Genomic DNA, 26,196 nt, shown 5'->3' with positions numbered 1-26,196 from the left:
ATGCAGCTGCGCGCGCATCCAAGCCTCCGATTTCTGCTGACATTGCAACATTTCTGTTTTGTGCCACCCACTTATGACACCTACCTGTGACATTTCTAGCACACACCTCTATGTTCACGCCTAGTTCACGCCTTCTAATTACGTATCACTACCACGTGGATGCTGTTATCTTGTCTTCTCTCAGCTGTTACGCCTACTATATTGGTTTCTATGATGTGATTTAAGTATATAAGCTATGTATTGTCAATAAAATATTGCTCTATCCCTTCCTGAACCCCTTGTGGTTGCAGGAACATGATATCCAGTTCCGGAACGATTCCTTTTTAAGGAATAAAACCCCTAAGAACTCTAACACCACGGACTCAGTTTTTTTCTTTCCGATTGAGTTATTATTGATTAAGTACTTACCTACATAGAAATTAAGACGGTAAATTAAATATTTACGACACCATCATTGTGGAAGGCAGGCACAGCCTTTTTCAGGTGTAGGTGCTACTTCTTAAACCAATCCAAATGCAGACCAGGCCTATTCAGGTGCCAGGGGAAACTCCTCCTGCTACTCTAAATTCAGCCAAGGTCTTTTCAGCCTAGCGCTGAATCACAAAGGCAGGGCAGGACATACCCCAACCCCCCAGGGAGTGGCTGGAGTGAATGCACATCCCCTCTCCCCTGTCAGTCAGAACCAGATGGTCAATACACATCAGGCAGGCACAAAGACACAGAGCACACATACATGCTCACTTCTAAAAGAGGCATTTCTAAAATAGTAATAATACATCTTTCACCAATAAGCAGGATGTATTACTACTATTCCAAACATACCAAACCTGATCAGGCTACCCCTCCTATGTCAGGAATTACTATTGAAGCACATATCAGGAAATCCCCAATGCATCTCTATGAGACGACAGCCTCTCATAAGTGAGAAACTAAATAGGCTGTTTGTCATTACCAGGACATGCCACACAGTTAAGGCACATGTCCTACCTTTTACATACACTGCACCCTGCCCATGGGGCTATCTGGGGCCTACCTCAGGGGTGACTAATATTTAGTAAAAGGAGATTCACAGACGTGACAACCACTTTATGTGCATGTGACAGCAACAGTAATTGTGCGCACAGGGCCTGTAGTGGCAGACACCTGAGACAGGTTTGAAAGACTACTTTGGTGGGTAGCGCAAGCAGCGCTTCAAGCCCACCAGTAGCATTTATTTACTGCCTGTGGGTATATGGGATACCATTGTGCAAGGGACTGATAGATAAAGTAAATATGCCTAACAGGTGTAGACCAATGTTACCAAGTTTACCATAGAGAGTATATGCACTTTAGCACTGATCAGCAGTGATAAAGTGCCCAGAGTCCTACAACCACCAACAAGTCAGGAAAAATACAGGAGGAAGGCAAAAAGTTCTGGGGTGACCCTGCAAAAAGGGCCAAGTCCAACACTTGCCATTAGGCAGGCATACAGTTTTGACGCATTGGCGTCCTAAAGTGGCGCAGTGAAATCTGGGAGATTTCACTGCCCCATGTCTACGAGGCTTACTTGAGGGGTAACGCCCATCCTGCATACAATATACCTCATGCAGGTATAATGTGGCACAGGGCTTTATAAAGTGACACATCTGCCTAGATGCGTCACTTTGTAAATAGGGCACAGAGTGGTGCATATTTTACAGCGCCTCTGCATCACAAAAAAAGTGATTCAGCAGAAGTGCAAAAGTGATGCAGGGGTTCGTGAGTAAGCCGCTATGTCTTTCCTCCTTTCCCTTCAATCCCTTGCTCTTTCCCCTGATAGAGTGTTGCAGACTGACAACTTGGCGCTGACCAGCAATGGTAGTGAAGAAGCCGGTGTGATGGAGTGACTTGCTCTCCTGCTCATTAAAGTAATCCCTTAAGTTTGTGTTTTCCTTTGATCTCCTTGCAGGTTTTTTAGAGACCCGGATGGCGTTAAAGAGCGCTTCCATGGAGAGCAAGCGCTCACCCTCACCTCTCAGTGGGAACCTTCAGATAAAGGGCCTCATTTATGAGGTTTTGATGTAGGAATCTTACTGCCCTGCCCTGCGTCAAAACAAACGGGCAGGAATGTGCTATATCCATGTGATATGGAGCATTGCTGTCCTTTTCCCAGTGCCGGCACACACTGGGCTGCCATGCGCAAATGCAGGCCCCCCTGCACCATGGTGCAAGGTTGCATGCGAAGCTGGGCTGATTGATTGTGTACAGGAAGCATGAGCATTAATGGGCCCCAGTAACTGAACAAAATCAATCAATTCAGGTGATTTCCTCTTTCTATGTGTGCTGCAGAAGTTCCCATAAATCTGGGAATGCTTCAGATTTCCTGGGTGCTGTGTGGGGGCACCTACAGCAACTCCCGTGGAACGCACCTTTCATGCAGTGTTCTGCATGGAAGGGGCACATATTCTCAGAGCCATGAAATGCCACATCCTTGGAAACATGCCAGGGCAAATTGCACCACCGGAACGTGAAAAAAAGTGAGGTTCTGGCAGTGCAAGGGGCCTCCTAGTTGAGTTCCAAAGTGTTTTCACTAACCTGCTGGGGGAAAAATAGACACTAATACCCAAATTCAGGAGCCAGAAATAGCAATTACAACATTTGTTGCCTAATGTGTATGAATTACAATGTCAAGGATTGTCCCCCATCTGTCAGCTGTACCTTGAAGAGTCTATGTGAGGAAAGCAGCTTTTAAGTCAAGGAGCTGTCAAACTCCTCGCCGTTTGGATGAAATGTGGAGCAAACTCCAAATATGTGGCTTAATCCCTTCCATGCTTATGATGACCCAAGCTCGTCATGAGGCACAGTGGAGCTGTGCTCAAGACGAGCTGGGCTCGTCATAACGGTTGCGTCCCCCCACGCGTAATTCATTCCCGCCTGTGCGGAAGAATCAATCAGTGGGCGGAGTCGTGACAAGCCCAGCTCGTCATGAGCACAGTTCCACTGTGCCTCATGACCAGATAGGTTCGTCACGAGCACCACGGCGCCGCAGAACCCCCTAACCCCCGCAGCGAATGGTTTAAAAAGATAATTTTAGTTTAATATTTTCAGGAGCTGTTCTTGGCATTCTCTTTTTGAGGTATCCTAACTTCAAAAATAAATCTTCCATTCAGCTAGAAAACATATGATAACGAAAATCTCTGCTGATAATTATTATTATTTTTAATTTGAAAATAATTAATTTCATTGGAAGTTCAAGTTGAAGAGATTGTCCATCCTTACCTACCCATGAAGTAGGGATGATTCCTTTCATGTTTACACCCTGGAAAGAGACCCAGTGAGTGTATTTTCAGAGTAGAAAGCTGCATGCAAATGCTTTGGAATACTCAGAAACTATTGAATTGCTTCCATTCATCTCATTTTGTAGTTCACCCTACGGAACACACATTTTCCCACCTTCGATCGTACTTTTATGTGAGCCTCATATTTTTCAGCTCCCTTAGGGTCATTTAGGATCATAAACCTACAAACATCTCACTTCTGTCTATTGGCTTATGAGTTTACTATTGCAAATAGTGTTTTTTTGAAAACTGAAGCAATATTCAGACGTACAAGCAGTGGCGGCCGGCATGGCTCGTGGATGGCGGTGTGGACAGGTCGCACGGGGGAGTGTCATGCATACTAAAAAATAGGACATTAATAAATAAATAAATAAATGTACCTTTGCATCGGGTTCCACGTCTCTGCTCCTGCTCTCCTCCATCTCAGACGGAAGGACATTCAGGCCCCACTGACCAATCACAACGCTGTAATGCAGAATTGTGATTAGTTTTGATCATCCGGGTTCGCTCAACCAGGAAATGGGGGCCTGGGCTTGTTCTCCGTGCTGGCTGTAATGCAGCCTGCACGGAGAACACAGAAAGTGTGCATGACGGGTTTGGGTGGCCCGTTAGGGCCGCCCAAACAGCCATTGTGCACTTAAGAGTGAGCAAATCAGTCCTCCCTTGCCCTGCTCCGAGAGCAGAGCAGCCCACCCACCCGCCCACCCGCCCACCTGCAAAGCAGCACGAAGCATAAAAATAACAGTAACTTAAAATTATTGTACTTTCTTGCTTCTTCTTCGCAATGCTTAAAAGCAGTGGGGCGACACTCCTCCCCCATAGCGGAGGAGCTGCTACTGTGCACAAGACCCTTTGATGAATTGGCCATATGCAGGAAACTCACTGTGGCTGCTGTTTCAAAGGTGACACAGACAGAACCTTTCAGTGACTAAGCTGCCAATCAAGGCTAGACAAGAAAATATGGATGCCAGGCATGGATCTGTGTTACAGAGAATGAGAGAAAAGACATGTCAATCACAGAAGCAGCTACAATAAAGGACAAGGATGTTCGTAGAAGTGATATTACGCAAATGGGGTTTCACACAAACAGTGCAAAAGGAATAAGAAAAGCTACAGTGGACCAATTGACGAAAGAATCCTCAAAGGGGGATGCTTTACTTTTGTTAAAAAAAATCTTAGGAACAAAATTGGAAGACAGCAATATAGGATAAAAAGATTTAACAAAAACTGAACAAGATACTGGTAGGCAGTGAAGGATAAGTGTGATAATATAATAGTAAAGATATCAGGGTCTAGGAAAGCAAAGAATTAAACTAATAAGGGGATGTACAACAGGGTATCAAGCACAACATCGATATACCAGAATATTGCCTTAAAAATGACAAATAAAAATAGAGTTTCATACTTTGTATTTAAACTACCAAATATTGAGCCAAAAATATAATGGAACAGAATACCAACACAACTGAATTGAAAAATTCCCATTTAAACAATTATATACAATTTATTTAAAATATTAAAAAGTATTAAAGTATTAAAATGTTAAATAACAAGATGCAAATATAATTACATATAAATATATATATATATATATATATATATATATATATATATATATATATATATATATATATATATATATATATATATATATATATATATATATATATATATATATATATATATATATATATATATATATATATATATATATATATATATATATATATATATATATATATATATATATATATACACACACAACATATATATATATATTACCTACTGGCGGTCGCCAGTAGGTATATATAGTTAGGACCTAGTTACCATAGGAAATCCCCAACATTCTATTGAGAATAACTTTGGCGCCGATTGAGGAATCTGCGTGTAATTTTCGTTAAAATTGCTTCGCTCCGCTCCGCTCCTTCCCTGAAACTTTTGGGGAAATTCGTCAAGCGGGGGCCGAGAAAAAAGGGGTGTCCCAAAATGTGTTTTCCCCATGTTAATTTCCATAGGGACCTTTAGACACGGCTACAGCCCGAACATTGGAATGGAATTACACCAAACTTGGCAAAATGGTAGGGCCTGGTATGCAGATGTGCCTTTGCTATGTTTGGTGAATATACCTCCAGTAGTTCTTGAGAAAATTGAATTTGATTTTTTTTAAATGGCATTTTCTATGGGACCTTTAGACACGGCTACAGCCGGAACGGCTGAATGGAATTACACCAAACTTGGCAAAATGGTAGGGACAGGTATGCAGTAGTGCCTTTTCTATATTTGGTGAAAATCCCTCCAGTAGTTGTTGTGAAAAATGAATTTGAGCAAATTATATAGCTATATGCGCTCAACATTCTATTGGGAATAACGTTGGCGCCGATTGAGGAATCTGTGTGTAATTTCCCAGAATTTTGGCCAGCTCCACTCCGCACCTGCCCTGAAAGTTTCGGGGAGATTTGTAAAGCGGGGGCCGAAAGGGGGGTCCCAAAACGTGTTTTCCCCATGTTAATTTCCATAGGGACCTTTAGACATGGCTACAGCCTGAACGGCTGAATGGAATTACACCAAACTTGGCAAAATGATAGGGCCTGGTATGCAGATGTGCCTTTGCTATGTTTGGTGAAAATCCCTCCAGTAGTTCTTGAGAAAATTGAATTTGGCATTTTTCAAATGGCATTTTCTATGGGACCTTTAGACATGGCTACAGCCCGAACGCAGAACAGAATTACACCAAACTTGGCAAAATGGTAGGGACAGATATGCAGTAGTAACTTTTCTATATTTGGTGAAAATCACTCCAGTAGTTGTTGAGAAAATTGAATTTGAGCAAAATATATATCTATATGTGCTCACGGTACGCGCACCGTAAGCGAGCGAGTTTCTGATTGGCTGGCAGTCGACTATCAACATTCCAAACTGTCTAAACCAGGAAGTGTTGGCCACCATCTTGTTTTTCAGGAGAACTGAGGGACAAGAGAGCCCAAGCCAAGAGTGGAAAACATGAAAAGGGGGCAGGGTAGAGAGCCCCAACCCTCTAGCCCTTCTCAGGGGGTCCCAAAAGGACTCCCAAGGGCAAAACAAAATAAAAAACTCAAAAGAATCGCGGGGTACTCGCACCGTACGCGTACGGTACGCATACCGTGCGCGTACCCCTCGATTTAAAAAAAAACAAATTTTTTTTTGCTCTTGGTTGTCCTTCTGGGACCCCCTGAGAAGGGCTAGGGGGTAAGGGGATCTCAACCCTGCCCCCTTTTCGCGTTTTCTACTCTTGTTTTGTGCTCTCTTGTGCCTCACTTCTCCTGAGAAACAAGATGGCTGCTCGGGTGGTCCCAGAAGGATAATAACATATATAAACGTTATCCGCTAATAGAATTAGCATTTACAAAACCTTTGAAATTTATTGAAAAAAAACATAGGTTTCACGCCTGATATAGGTAGGAATTAGCATTTTAAAAACCTTGCAAATTCACTGAAAAAAACCATAGGTTTCAAGCCTTATAAAGTTAGGAATTAGCTTTTAAAAAACCTTGCAAATTCACTTAAAAAACCATAGGTTTCAGGCCTTATATAGTTAGGAATTAGCATTTAAAAAGCTTTGCAAATTCACTTAAAAAACCATAGGTTTCAGGCCTTATATAGTTAGGAATTAGCATTTAAAAAACCTTGCAAATTCACTTAAAAAACCATAGGTTTCAGGCCTTATATAGTTAGGAATTAGCATTTTAAAAACCTTTGCAAATTCACTTAAAAAACCATAGGTTTCAGGCGTTATATAGTTAGGAATTATTATTTAAAAAACCACTGAAATTGCTCCTATTTCTACTAACTATATGTTGCGCACCCGCAATCCACTGCTGATGATGTCACATATTACATCATTCATGGCATGGTCAGTGACATCACTGATGACATCACTGATGACATCTCAAATGACATCAATGATGACATCACTGATGACATCTCATTTCACATCACTGATTTCAGGGGCGTTATAAATAGCTGGACATTTAACTTGTACAAAACCATTGAAATTGCCCTGTTATAGATAGTTCGGCTAACTATAACTAACACACCCGCAATGCACTGCTGATGACGTCACATATTACATCACTCATGACATGGTCAGTGATATCACGCATTACATCACTGATGACATCTCAAATGACATCACTGATGGCATCACTGATGACATCACTGATGACATCATCCAGTGAATGTGTGTTTTTCTGAAAATTAAATATGTTTTATATATGTACATCTCAAGGTCGATGGAAGAATAAATGGATATATAAGTGTCTAAATGGATGATTTTTTAAATGAAAAATTGTAAAACTGACTGATTAAGTGTATCTTAGTGAATACATGGGTTAGTGAGTAATGTTTAAATATATAAATATCTGTATCAGTCTCTCACTTTGTGAATAAGTGGCTGCATGGGTTGGTAAGTAGCTACATGAGTGTCTATATTTCGAAAATCAGTATTAGTGTCTGAGTGTCTGTATGATTCAGTAGGGGGTATTACTTAGTGCATACATGCATGAATGAGTGATTCACTATTTGTATGTTTTGAAGACAGTATGTGTGCAGGACTGTATGGGTGGATGAGTATGTGTATGGGTGTGCTAGTGAGAGAATGACTGTCTCAATAGTGTGTTTATAAGTAACTACATATATATTTTAAACTAGTATATGTGTGTATTGGTGTATATCAATGAGTAAATGTGAGAGTGAGAGATTGGAAGAGTTTCTGAATGAATAAGTATGTGTTTCTATAAGTGAGTGTTCAAAAGAATAAGTAAGTGTACGTTGTCATAGAAGTAAGTATGGTGGTGTGTGTATAACTGTATAAGCAAGTAAATGGATGTTTGATTCTTTATTAGCATGAGTGACTATGTGTGTGAGTAACTCTATGGATGAGTGGCGGTGTGTAACAGGATGTATAGGTGTATGAGTACATATGATGACTGAGTACATGTATGAGTGACTATATAGGACTGTTGGTGAATGAGTGGATGTGTATGTAGATCTTAGAATTACTGAATAGGTTGTTGAAACTGGTATTGGTATGTCCATTGTTTTGAAAATTTTAGTTTCTATTTTTGAATGTGTGTATCAAAGGTTATATTAGGGTGAGAGGAGGTCTGCCACTCTATCACAAGGATGATGTCATAAGTGATGTCATGAGTGATGTCATTTGAGATGTCATCAGTGATGTCATGAGTGATGTCACAGACCATGTCATGAGTGATGCAATATGTGACGACATCAGCAGTGCCTTGCGGGCGCACGAGTTATAGTTAGCTGAACTAACTATAACAGGAGAATTTCAATGGTTTTGTAAAATTGAAATGTCCAGCTAACTATAACGCCCTTAAAACCTATGTTTTTTTCAGTGAATTTCTAAGGTTTTTTAAATGCTAATTCCTAACTATAACGTGCCTGAAACCTTTTCTTTTTTCAGTGAATTTCAATGTTTTTTAAATGATAATTTCTAACTATGCCTACAGAGATAGGAGATTTGAAGAAAGAAGAGAAAACGCACAGAAAGAAAAAAAGAAATGCAGAAAGAAGCAACAGAAGTCCTCAAAGACGAAGAAAAGTGCAGGAAGAAGGAAAACATACAGAAAGAACATACAGAAGAGCAGAAAGAAGCCGTGTTGCAAAATCATCCTGTATCCTCAACTTTTCCAGACGGACACTGGTGGTAACTGACTCTGACTAACCAGTCCTAGAGCCAGTGCTATGTTAAAAGACACTTAGAATACAGTGAAAACACCTACATACACTAGGGAACATTATGCGTTGGGGTCCCCCTGTGATTAGTATGACCTTCTCTGTAAGCTCCTAGTATATAATAGGGCAGGGGAATTAAAACTACCTCTTAAAATGCGCCACAGGGCGTGTTTGGACATGTCACCTCAGGCCCGTCCCCTCCCTTCACCACTGTGAAAACATGCTGTGTGGCCGTTTTAAGTTGGGAGATTAAGTCCACTTGAATCCTGGTGGTCCCTGGGGTCCAACTAGCCTACTAAGTACCTCCAGTAAGTGCCACATAGCTGCGTTGCAGAGAGGTGTAAAAAGTGGCAAGGTCTGGATCAACTCTCTGCAACGCAGCACAGTGGCGTTTATTGGAAGCACCTGGTGGACTAGTTGGCCACCAGGGTCCCTCAGGATTGAAGGGGAATTATTTCCCCAACTTAAAACGCTCAATAGGGCGTGTTTGCACATGTCACCTCATGCCCCATCCCCTCCTTTCACCACTGTGTAAACGCGCCCTGTGGCCGTTCCAAGTTGAGAAATTAAGCCCCTTGAATCCTAAGGGTCCCTAGGCTCTAACTAGCCCACTAGGTACCTCCAGTAAGCGCCACAGAGCTGCATTGCAGAGAGCTGAAAAAAGGGGCATGGCCTCTGAACACCTGTCTGCAACGCAGCTCCCTGGCGCATACTGGAGATACCTGTTAGGCTAGTTGGCCCTCTGGGACCCTCAGTATTGAAAGATAATTAATTCCCCAACTTACAACTTGCCACAGGGCGTGTTTGCACAATGGTGAAGGAAGGGGGCGTGGCCTGAGGTGGCATGTATGCAAACACGCCCTATTACACGTTTTAAGTTGGAGAATTAATTCCTCTTCAATCCTGATGGTTCCTGGGGGCCAATTAGCCCACCAGGTACCTCCAGTATGTGCCAGACAGCTGTGTTGCAGAGAGGTGTTCAGAGGCCACGCCCCTTTTTACAACACTCTGCAACGCAGCTCCGTGGCACTTACTGGAGGTACCTGGTGGCTAGTTGGCCCCCAGGGACCCTCAGGATCGAAGAGGTGTTAATTACTCAACTTAGAATGCACCAGAGGGCGTGTTTGCACACATGTCATCTCAGGACCCCCCTCCCTTAACCACTGTGCAAACGCCCCCCGTGGCATATTTTTAGTTGGGGGATACACTCCCCTTGAATACTGAGGGTCCCTGGGTGCAACTAGCCCACCAGCTACCTCCATTAAGCGCCACAGAGCTGCGTTGCAGAGAGGTGTAAAAAGGGGCATGGCCTCAGAACACCTCTCTGCAACGCAGCCCCCTGGGGCATACTGGAGGTTCCTGGTGGGCTAGTTTGCTCCCAGGAAACACCTGTATTCTAGAGGAATTCCTTCATCATCTGCAAACGCGCCAGGGGGCGTGTTTGCAGAGTGCTGCAAGAAGGGGGCGTAGCCTCCGGTGCAATGCTGTTTTTTTCTTTTTTTTTAAGAAGGGGCTGTGTAGCCCCCCTTCTTTTTCTAATTTATTGGCCCTGGGGACCCCATCCCCCAGGACCTGCCCTCTATTTTTTTTAATGAAAAAATCGGGAAGAGGGGTGCGTGGCCCCCCTCATAGGCCATAATCTGCCCCAGGGACCCCATCCCCCAGGGCATGGCCCTTTTTTGTTTATTTGTTTGGAGGGGGGCTGCTTTGCCACCCTGCTTAGGCCATTTATGGCCCCATGAACCCCATCCCCCAGGGCCGTTTTTAATCTATTTTAATTTGAAAATGTTGGGAGGGAGGCCGTGTGGCCCCCCTTCCAGGCCACTAATAGCCCTGGGGACCCCATCCCCCGGTGCTGGCCCTCTCCGTTGGGGATCGTGGGGGGTCCCCAATCCCCCCACGGTCCCACCGGCTCCCCACGTCCCTCGGGAGACGGCATTGTTTTTCCACATGGTGGTGTGGCTCACTGGTTAGAGGTGGCAGACGAATGGCCCGGGACCAGGGTTCATTTCCCGACGCGGCATGGTCGTGGACCAGGGTCTGCGGACTCGATAATTCTTGCCTCGTGCCTACTCTAACCAGGGATCACACTCGGCAACTCTGGGCATTAGCTTGCCTCATCTCTACAACGGCCCCACACATTCAGCGGGGATGCCTGGTTTCACCTTGGAGATACCCAGTAGGGACCATCTCACAGGGATAGCAAGGACGGGTTTCCCAGCGGTCTACAGCGCCACGACGCCTCAGGGCAGCAGTGCGCTTTACAAGACCACATACATACATACATACACATGAGGAGCTGCTAAGATGCAGCTCCCTGTGTGGAAAAGCAATTTGGTTTGTATTTTGAAAGAGAGAGCAGATTTCTCTTTCAAAATGCAAACTACAGTGTCCCAAGGGTGGGCACCCCAGACACTGCAGGAGCTGGCCCTGGGGGGGTGGCAGTCCCCAGGGCCACAACAAGGCTCCAGGAGGGGGGCCGCGTGGTCCCCCTCCCACAATTTACAAGGCCCCGGGGTGCTGGTCCCCCGGGCTGGGGAATCCATCACGGACCCCCCAATTTTACTATTTAGTCCCCCGGGGAGGTGGCGGTTCCCAGGATGTGTGGGGGGGCTTGAGCCCCCTACACAGGTTTTTTTTTTAAACGTGAAATGAAACCCCGTCGGGTGGCGGTCCCCTGGGCTTGGGGGGCCTTTTAGCCCCCCACCCAGTTATGTTCAAAGCCCCGGGGTGGCAGTACCCGGAGCAGGGGGGGGGCTATGAGCCCCCGCACATTTTTTGACAAAGCCCGGGGTGGCCCCTGGGGGCTCCTTTGGGCCCCCCACCCAATTCTTACATTGCTCCCGGGATTAATGAAGCGCGGGAGCCCGTGCTTTGTATTTTTTTTCCTCGGCAGGAGCCGCACACCCTGCACAGATTTTGCTGATTTTGTTTTTAAAAAAAGGAATTTTTGAGCCTGGGGGGTCCCTGTGGGACCTCCTAAGCAGGCCTTGGGGGTCAGGGTGTTTCTACCCTGACCCCTTTTTGCGTTTTGCGCACTTGTTTTCCTTTATTTTTGTGCCTCAGTTCTACCGAGGCACAAGATTACTGCCAACACTTCCTGGTTTGGGGTGTTGACAGCCAAGTAGCATACAGCTTGTGATCGGCAGGGTGCGCAAAGGGTGCGCGGATCCACCGCGGCCATAAATATCACTAGCTTTATACCTTAATTTCTTAAAAACTACTGAACGGATTTACACAATTTTTAAAAAGGTTGCTTTCTGAGCCAAGCAGTACCTTTTTGCCAAATTTGGTGTAATTCCGTTCAGCAGTTTTTGCTATAACAGTGTCTAAAGTTCCCTATGGGAAAATTATTATTTTCACCACTATTTTTTTAATTTCTTAGGAACTACTGAATGGATTTACACCATTTAAAAAAGGGCACTTTCTGAACCAAGGGCTACCTTTTTGCGAAATTTGGTGTAATTCCGTTCAGCAGTTCGGGCTGTAGCCGTGTCTAAAATTTCCTATGGGAAATAACATGGGGAAAACGTGTTTTGGGTCCCCCCTTTTTTCTCGGCCCCCGCTTGCTGAATCACCCCCAAACTTTCAGGATAGGAGTGGACCAGAGTGCCTCACGAGTTTTGGAAATTCAGCGAAGATTCGTCAATCGGCGCCAAAGTTATTGCAAATAGAATGTTGCTGATTTCCTACAGAAATTGGTCCTAACTATAACTACCTACTGGTGATATGTGTGTAAAAATAAGCAGAGGGCTCTGTATATTGCACCCTAGAATGCCATGCCAGCAATACTTCTAAACTGCTCACCTTTAATGTCTGTTTTTCTAGCAACGTTTTTAAGCATAGGATAAGCACTGTGCCATCCATGTCGACTTAGAAAGGAAAAAAACTATTTTGCCATTATTACCGCAAAGTCTTTAAGCACAGGATTAGCAAACTGCCATCCACGCAGAGCTGTGAAATGGCAAAAGCCTTTTACCACCCTAGGCACAGTATCACAGCTTTTAATTGGTAAAATACCATCGAAGCCGACCTGGAATGAATAAAAGTAACACATGTTTTGGTATCATTATAGCTCTTCAGAGAGGTTTAGTTGTGTCCAGACACAAGGGAGCACCCAGTATAAGTCAAAGCAATACCCTTTCAGGCATAGAGTGACGCATAAATTATGCAAAAAAAGAAGCATAGAACTCTGGGTGGTTTCCAAGTTTAGGTGGAGAGCAGCTCCTGGACAGCGCATCCTGCGACACCAGCAGCACTTTGAATCTGCTCACCTCAAACACCTGTTTATATAGTAATGTTTATAAGCATAGCATTAGCACAGTGCCGTCCACAACGACCTGTAAAATGGATTTGCTGTAATAGAGGCAAACAACTTTGTCCCTTTCTAGCTCGGCGTGGATGGCACAGTGCTAATCCTACGCTTAGAAACTTTGATAGAAAAACAGACATTTGAGGTGAGAAGATTTAGAGTGTCGCTGATGTTGTAGGGTGTCCAATAAAAAGGGGAAGGGGCCACATAAACCCCCTGCCCTGGTAACCCAATCCCCTGAGGCCGAATTCCAATAAAAAAGGCCTTACCCTTTTGTCGTCCCAGGGACCCCATCTTCAGGGGCCTGGTCTAATTATATGTGTGTGTTCCGGTGCTCACACAGGGCACACATCAAGCAACAATCTGGGGGCTGTAGGGAGGCCCCAGGGCCCCAAAGACTCCAGCCGATTCCCCACACACTGCAGTAGCCGGCATTGCTCCTGTCTGGTGGCAGCAGCTATTTCTGCATGCTCACGCAGGGCAGACGCCATCTGTGGTTCCCTGCTTGCAGGAGTGCGAGGAGGGAAAAGAGTGTGCTTTCACCTGGTAGGAGCATTTTTAAAGCTCCTGCCAAGTGAGAACAGACATGCCTTCCCTGCCCACACTCCGGCAGTTAGGGAAGGCATGTTTGGTCTCACCCAGCGGTAACTTTAAAAATGCTTCTGCAGGGTGGGAGCAGGCATATGTTTCCCTTTCAGCAGTGATGTGGGCATGGAAACTATGGTATCACGGGCTGGGGTGGGCTCTCAGGTACACAGTCTGTGAGCCAGCTTTGGGAGGTGGGGTCCCCAGAGTATTTTAAGGCCCTTTTTGTGCAATTTGGCCTCAGGAGGAGAAAACGTGTTTTGGATCCCCACTTTTTCTCAGCCCCTGCTTAATGGATTATTCCAAGACTTTCTAGTAAGAAGCTGCGGGTGAAAAAAAAATGAGGGGAAAGTTTGTGAAGATTCGCCAAATGGCACAAAAGATATAATCAGACCAAAAAAAATGCATTTCCTACTGAAACACAAACCTAACTATAACCATACACACACACACACACACACACACACACCCATGCACATGCACACGCACATGCACACACACACACACACACACACACAACCACTTTCTTGCCTTAAATGCTCATTGACTTTAAGCATCTCCATTTTTTTTTATTTCCGAAGGTAGCAAGTGTGCACATTCCCCACTCATGACTCAGGAAAGTACAGACAAAACAAAAAAATACATGACATTTTAAACCCTTTACTGAGGACCCATTTCAGGGTAGGTATGGAGCAGTAATCCCAGTTCCAATAGGTTATATTATAGTTGTTGAAAGTAGGTGGCGTGGATTGGCGTCAGCCAAGATCACCGTGCACTAGAGGAGCACCGCTGCGGCCTTCCCGTTTCCTACAACATCTGCCCTTAACCCCTTCCATGCTGATGATGACCCCCAGCCATCCTGCATCACGGTGGGCGTGTGCTGATGACGGCTGGGGGCCGTCATGAACCCGCCCACTCATTAAAACGGCCGCACAGGCGCAGAATCGCGGCCGCGCCCAAGGGGTTAATCTGCCCGACCCGGAATGCCCGGGAACATCGGGGTGTCCCTATAGGTGACGGCCAGCACTAGAGATCGAGGAGCAGACTCAATCACCACCTGGAGAGCCGAACGACTGCGAGGCCTGCGGCAGAAGTTCATGGCCCTAAATCAGCGCCGGGGAAAACCGATGTCTTTGCTGGATGAGAAGACGGCATCGAGTGTGTGTCCGGCGAGGTGGGTGGGGGTGGTCACCAGCTGCTTGAGTCCGAGGTTGGCGAGGTTGTCAAGCAGGGTGGTGGTATTGCGGTCATTGTTGTTCTCCAGGTGGAAGTTTAGGTCCCCGAGGAGGATGTAGTGTGCTTATCTAGGACCCTGATCGATACTGTGACCTTATGCCCCTATTCGGCTATAAATCCATGTATTCCCTATATTGGCATAACCGTTCAAGTGCAATATTCAGTAACTCATCTCTGGCCTCACACGAACAGAGCCACATTCCAGAATAGCTTTCTCTGCCACTTCCTTTGCAACCAATTAGTGCAATGACAGAGCAGAAGTCACTATCTGAGATTCCTAGATTAACACTCTGAGTTCTTCAACAAGATAAAAACTCAGCAAACCTGGAAATCCCCGCTTGCTGTGTTTTGATTAGTAACAGAACTCTAATGAGCACTGATAAACGATCACTTCCTAGTGACATCTTATTGACGTCTTATGTCCTGCAAACTTACGTCAAACAAGGCACCTTTCAGGTATAAATACTACCAACGTGGCCTTAAGCAAGTCCCCTGTTGCCCGTCGCCTGAAGCTGCTGTTATGCTGAAGATATCATAGCTGCTATCGCTACTGCTATCGCTGCTAACTAGCGAACGATGGTGTGGTGAACCTAGGAGCTGAACAGCCGTCCCCCTGCAAGAGCCCAGCAGATGCAAGCTGCCCGCGGACGCTGTCCCCCCTCATTCTCCTCCTCGACGCGCTGAAGAAGAGACGCTGTCTTTCTCCTGCCGAGAAATCCAGCTCCAGCGTTTCTGGTCTACCCTTGCGGGTGACTGGGATATCGAGCCCTGAGGGAGATACCAGACCTCCATCATTCTATTCCAGAGGTATGGTGTTGACTAAACCCTTGAGAGAGAATTCTTGAAGCAAACCTTGGCAAAACCAACTTAACTTAAAGCTACTTACTTACTCCCCTCCCAAGTATTAGGCTTAGGTCAGGTACACTGGGGTAGGCGTAGTTAGAAGCACCAGTTGAGTATTTTAGCCTAATGTATATATGAATGTATATATGTTTTATTACTTTTAAACCATTGTATGGCTAAGAAACCATATCAATGCTTTTACAGTATTATTTCGCAATACTTATCTTACCGTACGTACTTTTTATAATAACAAGTCTTGCAATTGTGGCAATTCATTTCTCTTGTACGAGAAGAAAGACTGTTCAATAAATGTTAACCCTTTATTGACAAACGCCCGTCTCTCTATTCTCTACATATTGTGAAAGTAAACTGCCCCAACCTGACTGAGTAAAATAACTGTCTATTGTTTCACGCAACCCTAGAGATTGACTCTTGATCTGAGGAGCAAAGTTGTCAGGTTGCACGGTTGTTGGAAAACTGAATCCCTTCTTGTCTGTGCCAGGGAAGCTGATCACTTCCTATTTCAGTCAAGAAAGTTTCCAGTGACCTCTGAGCTAGTTGGTAACAAACCCAATTAAATTTAGCATAGTCAGTAGAGGCCTGGAAGATCCGCACTTCTACGTCGATACTACTGTTTATGTTATTCTAATGCGCAGGGCCTATTGGGAAAATAGGAACTACGCTACATGGCGCCCAACGTTTGGTAAGGCGATAAACTAATGCCAGACGTTAAAGTAACTCAGTCGTGCATATTTCACACAGACCCCTATCTCCCGTAAATACTCCAATAGACGTCTGGAGTGGGTGAAAGGTTAAAACCCGCCCGAACTCAGTAGGAAGAGATTCCTATGTAAAGCTCTGGTTTATTCAACGTTGAAGGATACAGTGTTCCAAAATATTGTGCACCTAATCTTTGTCTCCTTGGAGACCTACTCTGCAAAGCCTGCATTTATAAAATGTCAGACAGTGAAGAAGAAAGGGAAGCAGCTAGGCTGGCAACCCTACTAATAGAGGAAGACTCGAGTCTCCTACAGACAGACCCGGATGCTATCGACATCCCGGTACATTTAAGAAAGTCTATAACGTTAAAACTTATAGAAAACGGACTGACACCACAAGGTGGTACTGTAATTTTCGTGATAGAGGCACACGAATATTGGCAGACAGAGGTATTCTATTCATGGATAAACTTTTCAGCGGCAAACGCTAAAACAAAAGAGTTTCACTATTACAAAATAGAGAAACCTCCGGAACAGTACGCTCCTTTCGAGGAGACTGAAATCCCACTAAAATTCCAAGAGCACCTGCTCTGGTTTAATGGCGCCCTAAAACATAATGATCATATTATTACCAGGCTCGGTCCACTAGGTAGACCAGGAGCAACGTGGCCGGTTCTAGCCAGCTACACACCACATCCGGACATTGCAAAAATGTCTAGAGAAGAGCTGTTAGTACAGCTAAAAACATTAATTAAAATATATAGGCAATTAGTGCAAAATGTAATGGCGACTGCAACAGTCCAACCAGCTGTTAATGTACAACAGCTGACCCCTCATCAGGGGAACACTAATAAAATCACACCACAGAACATACAGTCATGTCTTGGTAAAACACCCGTAAAACGGGAACAAATTCCTTTCTGGTTAGCACAGAAAATCACTCAAATAGAGGCAGTATTTCCTGATACTACCCCTATTGAGAAACACAGAATCTTGACCATCTGCCTTCCTATGGGAATCGCACCACACGTGGAGGACTGTGACACTTGGGGTACAGTCTTTGCTTCCATTTACACAAAAACACACGGTGTTCCGTCTATGGTGGTAATACCAGAAGTGCTAAAACAGATTCAAAATGAATACGGTCCAGAGCCCGCTCTAAATCTTGGTATGAAATTACTGAAAGACTTCAAGCAGGTCTCGGCTATATTATTAGCCAACATAAAGGGAGAAGCAGCATCTGTGGCGATCCGCCAGAAGTTGAAGGAAACAGATATAACAGATCAGCCAGTTGAGCTTGCCAGAATCATAGAAAAATGCTATGAAGAATTAGGTAGGGACAGCTTGGGTGGGAAACCAGTTAAGCCCCAACTGCTCGAAAATCCTGAAAAATTATTTATTAAAAATAATTTAAATACTCCTAAAAAGAGCTGTGATGGAAATAAGGAAGGTCTGGGTCTCCTTGACGGAGGGAAAGGACTCCGACTCGAGAACACCAGTCTCCCCAGAGGGAGCCCTCTGAGAAAAGATATAACCTTAGAAATAGGGATAATCTGAAAAAACCTGATAGATATCAAAGTATTGATACACGTCCCTCTCGATCTTTTTCGCAGAAATCGGAAAGAAGAGGACGGTCAGACCCAGGAGAGCACACCAAGTCCAAAGACAAGGAACCTGCTCAGAGTAAAAAATCTCAATTTCCAAAAAAGAAGGTAGCCAGTAATAGAGTAATCAACCATGCCGAGAATACTGAGGACACAGTTGAAAAACGGGGAGTGGGCATTGACAATGTTGGACAGTGCAGCAGAAATCAGTATAGCCCGCAAGATCCTGATGAGTCATCTGGAGACAGTGGACACGAATGAATTCATTCAGGTTGAAACTGCCGACACCAGACTTAGCGAGCCCCATAACATATACGAAATAACATTGCGTATAGAGGGTGATAAGACTAGGAAAATAAGGGGTCTATTTTGGGATAAGCTCTCAAAAGGCTATGATATTCTGTTAGCTGAAAAAGATTGGCCCCCGGAGTTTGTCCGGGAGTGCCCTCGTGGCGAAGAAATGATTATGCCTGCCTTCTCGAATCACATTCCGATTCACAAAAAATATACATATGCAAGGAAATGGGCAGTAGCCCAGGCACCGGCATTATATAAAAATCATGTAGGATGGGATGAGGACTCACCTCCTCACAAAATCCAGTTAAAAAGTGAACCAACTGCCCAACGGCAGTATCCCATTAAGCAAGAAGCTAAAAAACAAGTCAGGGAGATCTTAGATCAACTTGAATACCAGGGGGTGATTGAAACATGCACCTCTCAAATGAACAATCCTTTGTTTCCTGTCTCCAAGCCAGACAATTCATATCGTCTAGTTTTGGACTACAGACACCTTAATGCATGTTGCAAAACTTTTGCAGTACAAAACTCGCATAGTGCAGCCTTAATGAATAACATAGTTAGGAAAAAATATAAAACAACATTAGACATATCTAATAGTTTCTTTTGTCAAAACATTGCACCAGAAAGCAGATATTTGACAGCTTTCTCAGCATTTGGGTAGCAGAAAATATTCTGTCGACTCCCACAGGAGTTCAAGAACAGCCCAGGACTATTCTCAGCTAGAGTAACAGAGTTACTACAAATATATGATGATGAGGCATTATCTTACGTAGATGATATTTATCTCACAGACGACGACTTGGATACTCACTTGAAAAGAGTGAACACCATTATACTTGGGTTCGCAGCAGAGGGTTACAAATTCAACTTTAAAAAGTCTCGAATTGCCCATCTGACAGTACTATTTTTAGGGTACGAATTATCAAGTGAAGGGAAAAGCCTAGCGGACAACTTCTTAGAGAAGTGCGCTGTACTCCAAGCTCCAAAAACGCTGAAGAATTTACAATCCATACTAGGTTTTCTGAATTTCGGAAGAACTTACATTCTAAATTACGCAGAGAGGGTTAAACCTCTCTACGAACTAATTAAACCTGATTTTAAACAAATCAATTGGACTCAAAAACACACAGAAATTTTGAGATCACTGCAAACAGACATGTGAGCTAAAACAAAATTAGATACACGTGACAACACACGCGATCTGGTAATCCGAGTCATCCCAGGAAGATGCAGATTCACGTACCTAACCTCTAATGAGGGAGAAAAGGTACCAATAGCATACAAATCACATTTGTACACAAAGGCTGAAATAAAATTCAGTTCAACTGAGAAAATTCTAACTGCGGTTCAGACTGCTGTAGCAAAAGAAAGGCCCCTAGCACAAGGCAAACGAATAATAATCGTAACACCTATACCGGCTTTAGAAGCGGTAACTAAAGCAAGCATTCCTAATGCTAAAGCTTTGCATCCGAGATGGATTCAGTGGGTTAATTCTCTTGCTGCCACAGACGTAGTTTACGAATTTGATCCTAACTTAAAAACACAGGAATTTTTACAATATGAATATGAATGTCCTCTGCCAATTGAAATCCTGCCTCTCGAAGAATACGGAAGTATTATATATACTTACGGATCAGCACAACCCGCAGTTAGGGGCAAACAAGCTTATAGTGCTGCGTGCGCGATTGTTAAAGGTCGCTGGCACAAAGGTAAATTTAGACCAATGGTCACCAAAACACAATCTCTAGGAGATTGCTCGGCTCAACGAGCTGAATTAGTAGCATTTAAGATGGCGCTAGAAAATACCGATCGCGAATTCCCCACACTAATAGTGTGCGATTCTTTTTATTGCGTACTATCTTATAATGAATACTTGCAGAATTGGGTGGAAAATGGTTTCAAAGATGCAAAAGGTGGCACAATAAAGCATAAAATGCTTTGGGAACAGGTAGTTCTTTTACAGAAAGAACTACAAAAGACTCACGTGATACATACACTGAGTCATCAACGTGATGGCGTTCACGTTGCAGGGAATTCATTGGCTGATGAAGCCGCGAAGGCAGCTGTGCAAACGGCTTCCGTAGCTGCGATAACTCGGTCACAAACAAAATTAGACAGCGATATTCTACAAGCTGTCAGTGCGTCAGTAAAAAATGATAAGAAAACACTCCCAAAAGGCTTTCCAGAAAAGTACTTATATTCAACAGATACGAATAATGTTCCTTTTGCTCGAATCCCTGGAGTGGGGGATAGGGTAATTCCAAACATGGAACACAGGTTAGGACTAATCAAAGCGGCACACGAAGGGCTTGCCTCGGCACACGCTGGCGTTTCCGCAACAATATCACTATTAAAACAGAGATATTGGTGGCCTCGCTTCAGAATACAAACTAAAAAGTATGTATTAGAATGCGATATATGCCAAAGGATAAAAGTATCAACAGTAAACCGACCAGCGCAGACACCCCTTCTCATTTCGGATAAACCATTTGCATGTGTTTACCTGGACCACTGTGGTCCCCTACAAAGGGATGGCAACTATAGATATATCATGGTAGCAGTGGATTCTTGTACGAGGTTCATATGGATGTGGCCCCAGCGCTCGGCTGACGCTAGAACGGTTATAAAAGATCTGCGAGTCTTTATCGGCACATACGCAATTACCACATTCCATTCTGACCAGGGTCCTGCTTTCAGCTCTCAAGCTTATAAGGAGGCCATGGCCAGCATGGGAATTGGGTTGCGGTATTCTTGTCCGTCGCACCCCGAAGGGAATAGTGTGGTTGAAAGAAAAAACCGGGACATAAAGCGATCTATAACAGCGAAGGTATTAGGTTCAGGCGCTGGGTGGGTCAAACATTTAATAAGTGTCCAGTCCAGTCTTAACAATTAGCCAAGAAAATCTCTAAAAGGTTTCAGCCCATACGAGCTATTGTTCGGAATTAGAATGAGAATTCAGAACTTAGATAGTCAGGTATCAGTGGTACAAGAAAAGAAAACAGACTTTGACATCAAAGATCATTTGGCTGTTTTACAGGAACTGAATGAAACAAGAAAATCCTTAAGCAACATAAAGTTAAAGCAACAGCCAGATACCACTGACGAGGCACCACAAGCAACAGCCCCAGCAAGGCCTGTCTGGATTCCAAAGATTGGGGATCTAGTCAGAGAAAAAATCGCGGTGAAGAAGGAATTTGGGCCTTCTTACAGGAAAGCAGTACCTGTCTTGGCAGTCACCGGAACAAGATCAGTAGTACTACCGCCCCTTGCTGGTAAAAAGGAGAACAGAGTCGTATCTATCGACCTGGTAAAACCACAACCATGTGGCCTATAATCAACAGTAGGCCCAGTGGACTCCCAAGAAACAACAGAATACCCAAACTTGCAACAATCCAAGAGGTTCAAACTGAAAGACTAATCACATTTGATCAGCCTGCAGTGCACAGAGAAGGACTATGCAATAAAGCCATGGAACTCGTGCCTCTTGAGACACAGATTGAAACAGTTCGTCAAGAAACACCAGTCTACAATAATGTGGCATCAGAAAATGCTACCGAGAGACAGATTGAAAGAACAATCCCATCAATTGACAGAACTGCCTCTGGTTATTTCATCAACTTCGACAACTTCTCTGAAGATCAAAACGACCCCGAAGTGATGCCAGAAACAAAAAAGTATTCTAAAGAAAATACAACAGGACTCCTTCAACAAATCAAAGAATTATATCTGGATACATCGTTGATTGAGCATTGGATTATTTCAGGGGTATTCATACTCCTACTATGCCTAATTTTAATTTTAATTTTAGGAAAGTTTATTACAATTGAATGGACACAGCAAGTCAGAACATCAACCTAGTCCTCAAACCACACAGATCATCCCACGTGAAGAAAAGAGAACTGTCAACAGTAAATGTCACAGCCGTTCCAATACCTGGTGGGGTAGTATGGGAGAAAACTGACTATGAGATCTATGGTCCGGTCGAAATTCTGAAGTATCCTCATCAACTGAAGGTTTCCTTAAGTGACTTTGTAAAAGCTAGTACATTCTCTGATGATTGGGACTTTAACAGTATTAATGACATGATGTCTGATTTAGTAATGTCAGCTAGATTCACAGAACATGATTATTTACAAGGTTCGTCTAGTTATGAACAGTTATTCTGCTACACACATTATGGCGATCATTATTTGCATAAATCTGCACAGCCTAGAAATGTTTTTAAGTATAATCAATGGGAACATTGTGCTACACCACCTAAAAGCAGTTCTAAAACATTCTTTGAGAAATTCAAATACTTCTCAGGGTTTAACACCAGTGATGCAGAAACGTTTTATTACAAACTGTTAGATAAAACAGGAATGAAAACAATGCTGACAAATTCTAAATTGATATATTCAGAAGCATTTTATGACAAAATGATGACATTTGGTTTTGATTATTGGAAAAACAACATTGAAACAAAAACCATTTGGGGTACAAAAGATTGGCAGGTACAAGGTCTTGAAGCACTATTCAGAACCTGCATGATACTAGAACAAATGATGTTTTTAAATGACACAATTCACCAAACATCTTGTCTTGGCCTAGCTAAGATCAAAGACCTTAACAAACCGTCTATTCCAAAGCCAATACCTGAGAATGCAACAACAGATATTGAGATAGACGTAACTAAAATTTTTACATTTTAACAGAACACATCCTGATTGGAAAAAGTGGTTAATCTGGCCTACTGACACAAACAACTGTCAAGATAGATTCCTGAACAAAACACAGGGGTTAAAAATGACCTGACAAGACCCTAGATACTCCCAGAGACAACATCCAGGGATAGTAACAACATACAGTGTAGGGAAACTCTGCCTTGAATGGCTAGGAACATCCACACTGGCTGAAATTAAGCAACACTTGTCTTTACTAAAAGATGGTGCTGATTTGCGCGATTTCATTCTTGGACCACGCAAACAGCGTCAAAAACGTTTCATAGCGGCCAGCATCTATGCTGCGTACAACGAGGCTTGGAAAGTCACACAAATTGAAACAGCAGAAAAAATACGAGAAATTGATCGTATTAATTTGGAAAAATCACTTTCTGTAGTGGACAATGGGTTAATGACTCTGTCCTCCAGAATATATTCGTTGGACAATATTGTATCTTCTGCCTTTGACATAATAGACAGAGACTTGCTAATGTTACAGCATGGCCAATCTCAATTACGTTCTATTGTACAATTAGGCTGGACGCTGCAAAATCTTCGTTCAGGCTATGTGCCTTGGCGTTTAATCAACACAACGTCATTATTTTCCATTTTTAACCTTACTGATAAACAAATCAGTTTGGCACCGAAAGGAGCAGACTATACAATCCTGAGCATCGAAAAACTTGAGAGATTACCATTGACAATGTCAGAGAGTCCTGTCATTGAATGGATAATACACGGAATTATCACTATTCCGATAACAACTTTCCAATTTAAAAAGTGCCTTGAATACATACCTACTGGCCAGTATGAACGATTGGGTAAAGGATATGTAAAATCAGAATGGAAATTACCATACACACATTCATGCTATAGTGACAGCGACAAAAATGTATTTCTTAGTAGTGAAAACTGTAAACATTCACTAAGCGGTATACTTTTGTGTCAGGGTATTAATTTACACGGAGCCTGTGAAGGTAATTCTAACAACCTTTCATGCCACCAGCTAGTCACACCTGCAACTCAGATAGAGCCCTTCTTTATGCAACTCGCGAATGGGAGTTACATTCTTAGAACGGATCTCAGATGTTGTGGCCTTGTGCCAGGGAAAAGTTATCTAGTAAGCGTAACATCCATGGTCAAATGCTGTATGCAAGCATTGTTCCCGAGCGGGCCTGTAGACACAGAGACTCCCATCTGGCCTCGTCTGAATCTCTATTCTATACGAATTGATACTTTAAGCAAAATGAAGTCTGTGCTTTTACAGACAACAGTGCCCATAACGTCATCAAAAGAGACGTATGATCTTCTAGTTGCAAGGACAGCTACGGAGGTTCATGACCTTTTATCAACAAATTGCCCCATGCATTTCGTAGAAATGCTTAGCCAACTCCTTAACATGTCTAGTGCCACAGGCATCCCAGGCATATTTAAGACGATTTTTACGGGACTGCAAACACCATTTCAAGCAATTTTGGGAATCGTTCCTAATTTTGTCCACTCTGTTTTTGGCGGCATACCCCTATTTTTGGGACTTGTAGCAGGGATTTTATTTTTGACCCTCCTGCTTCGTTATGGCAAGCCACAGCTCAGACATGACTCCTATGGGAATGGAAGAGACAATCCTAGCAATCCGCTACCGGGACAGAATAACTAGAGTCCTTGGATTGGCCAGGCTGAGAGATCTAAACATGATCTGGTTCCTTTCATTCAGACCTATATGGCAGAACTGTATCTTACCGGTACTTCGATGTATGCTATGCGGAGATGAGTGCGTGTTAGACATCTGTCTTTCACTTCCATCAGCAGTACCAATGGACGTCGAAACTTTGCTAAGTCCGATAACGGCTCACGCACTGTGTTGTCCCCAGCAGCTACCAATCCTGATGACGGCATTCGTTGAGACTCCTGTGCTACGACTAGGTGGTAACAGTGGAGCGAGTGACAAAAGCAACATCACCCAGGTACGACCTTCTGTGAGCATTGCTGATCCCGACTATGATGACAGCAATCATTCTCACACTTGCCAAGTTACAGCACTATCGAATTTGGTCAAACTGTCACCTGATTTTGTAGACCAATTCTTTGAGAGCTTGTCTGATATAATGTTCTCACCCGAACAGAAACAATAACTTTGGAGAAGCTTTCCGACACACAGCGTTCCCATGAACTCTGAATTCGGCCTTCAGTTTTGAACAACAAAAACTGCTAAAAGCGTTGGAACTCTAATTTCCCAGTTCAAGCAATAATTCTTTTGAATTGAACACTTTTTAATATTCACCCTTTTTTGGCACGAAAAATTCTTTGCTTAAGGTAAAAACTATTCTTAAGGAACAGAAGCTTCAACTTCTATTTTTAAACACATCTAGAGACATAATAACTTTACACCAGCCTCTAGCACATTTATTGCAATGCATTTATATGTGATGATTTATCTCGCCCTTCTTCTGTTTCAGAGATATTTCATGTGTAATTCTTTTTGCATAATCGTTCATTGATTTCATATGCTATAATTTTTGAATGATTTCTATGCTTCAAAAACGTACAGTACCTAAATTTTCACGTATTACAATATACGCCTATTTCGAATGCATTTATGTATTTTGGGGTGGGCAATGTTACACATGCATCATATTGCTCTAGTTTTAGTAATTTGATGGACATGAATTCGTGGAGTGGGTGTTGCGTGCTTATCTAGGACCCTGATCGATACTGTGACCTTATGCCCCTATTTGGCTATAAATCCATTTATTCTCTATATTGGCATAACCGTTCAAGTGCAATATTCAGTAACTCATCTCTGGCCTCACACGAACAGAGCCACATTCCAGAATAGCTTTCTCTGCCACTTCCTTTGCAACCAATTAG

At 43.4% G+C, this 26,196-nt stretch overlaps 1 protein-coding gene across 1 annotated transcript in view; it reads right to left on the bottom strand.

Moving 5' to 3' along the window:
• Nucleotides 1-26,196, bottom strand: part of TMEM132D (transmembrane protein 132D) — a 1,618,295-nt gene that overhangs the window by 537,028 nt on the left and 1,055,071 nt on the right. The window lies entirely within an intron of this gene.

The sequence above is a fragment of the Lissotriton vulgaris genome, chromosome 11, assembly GCF_964263255.1.
Source record: "Lissotriton vulgaris chromosome 11, aLisVul1.2, whole genome shotgun sequence".
NCBI lineage: Eukaryota > Metazoa > Chordata > Amphibia > Caudata > Salamandridae > Lissotriton > Lissotriton vulgaris.
The sequence above is the reverse complement of the archived record's forward strand: the minus strand, read 5'-3'. Positions and strand labels throughout refer to the sequence as shown.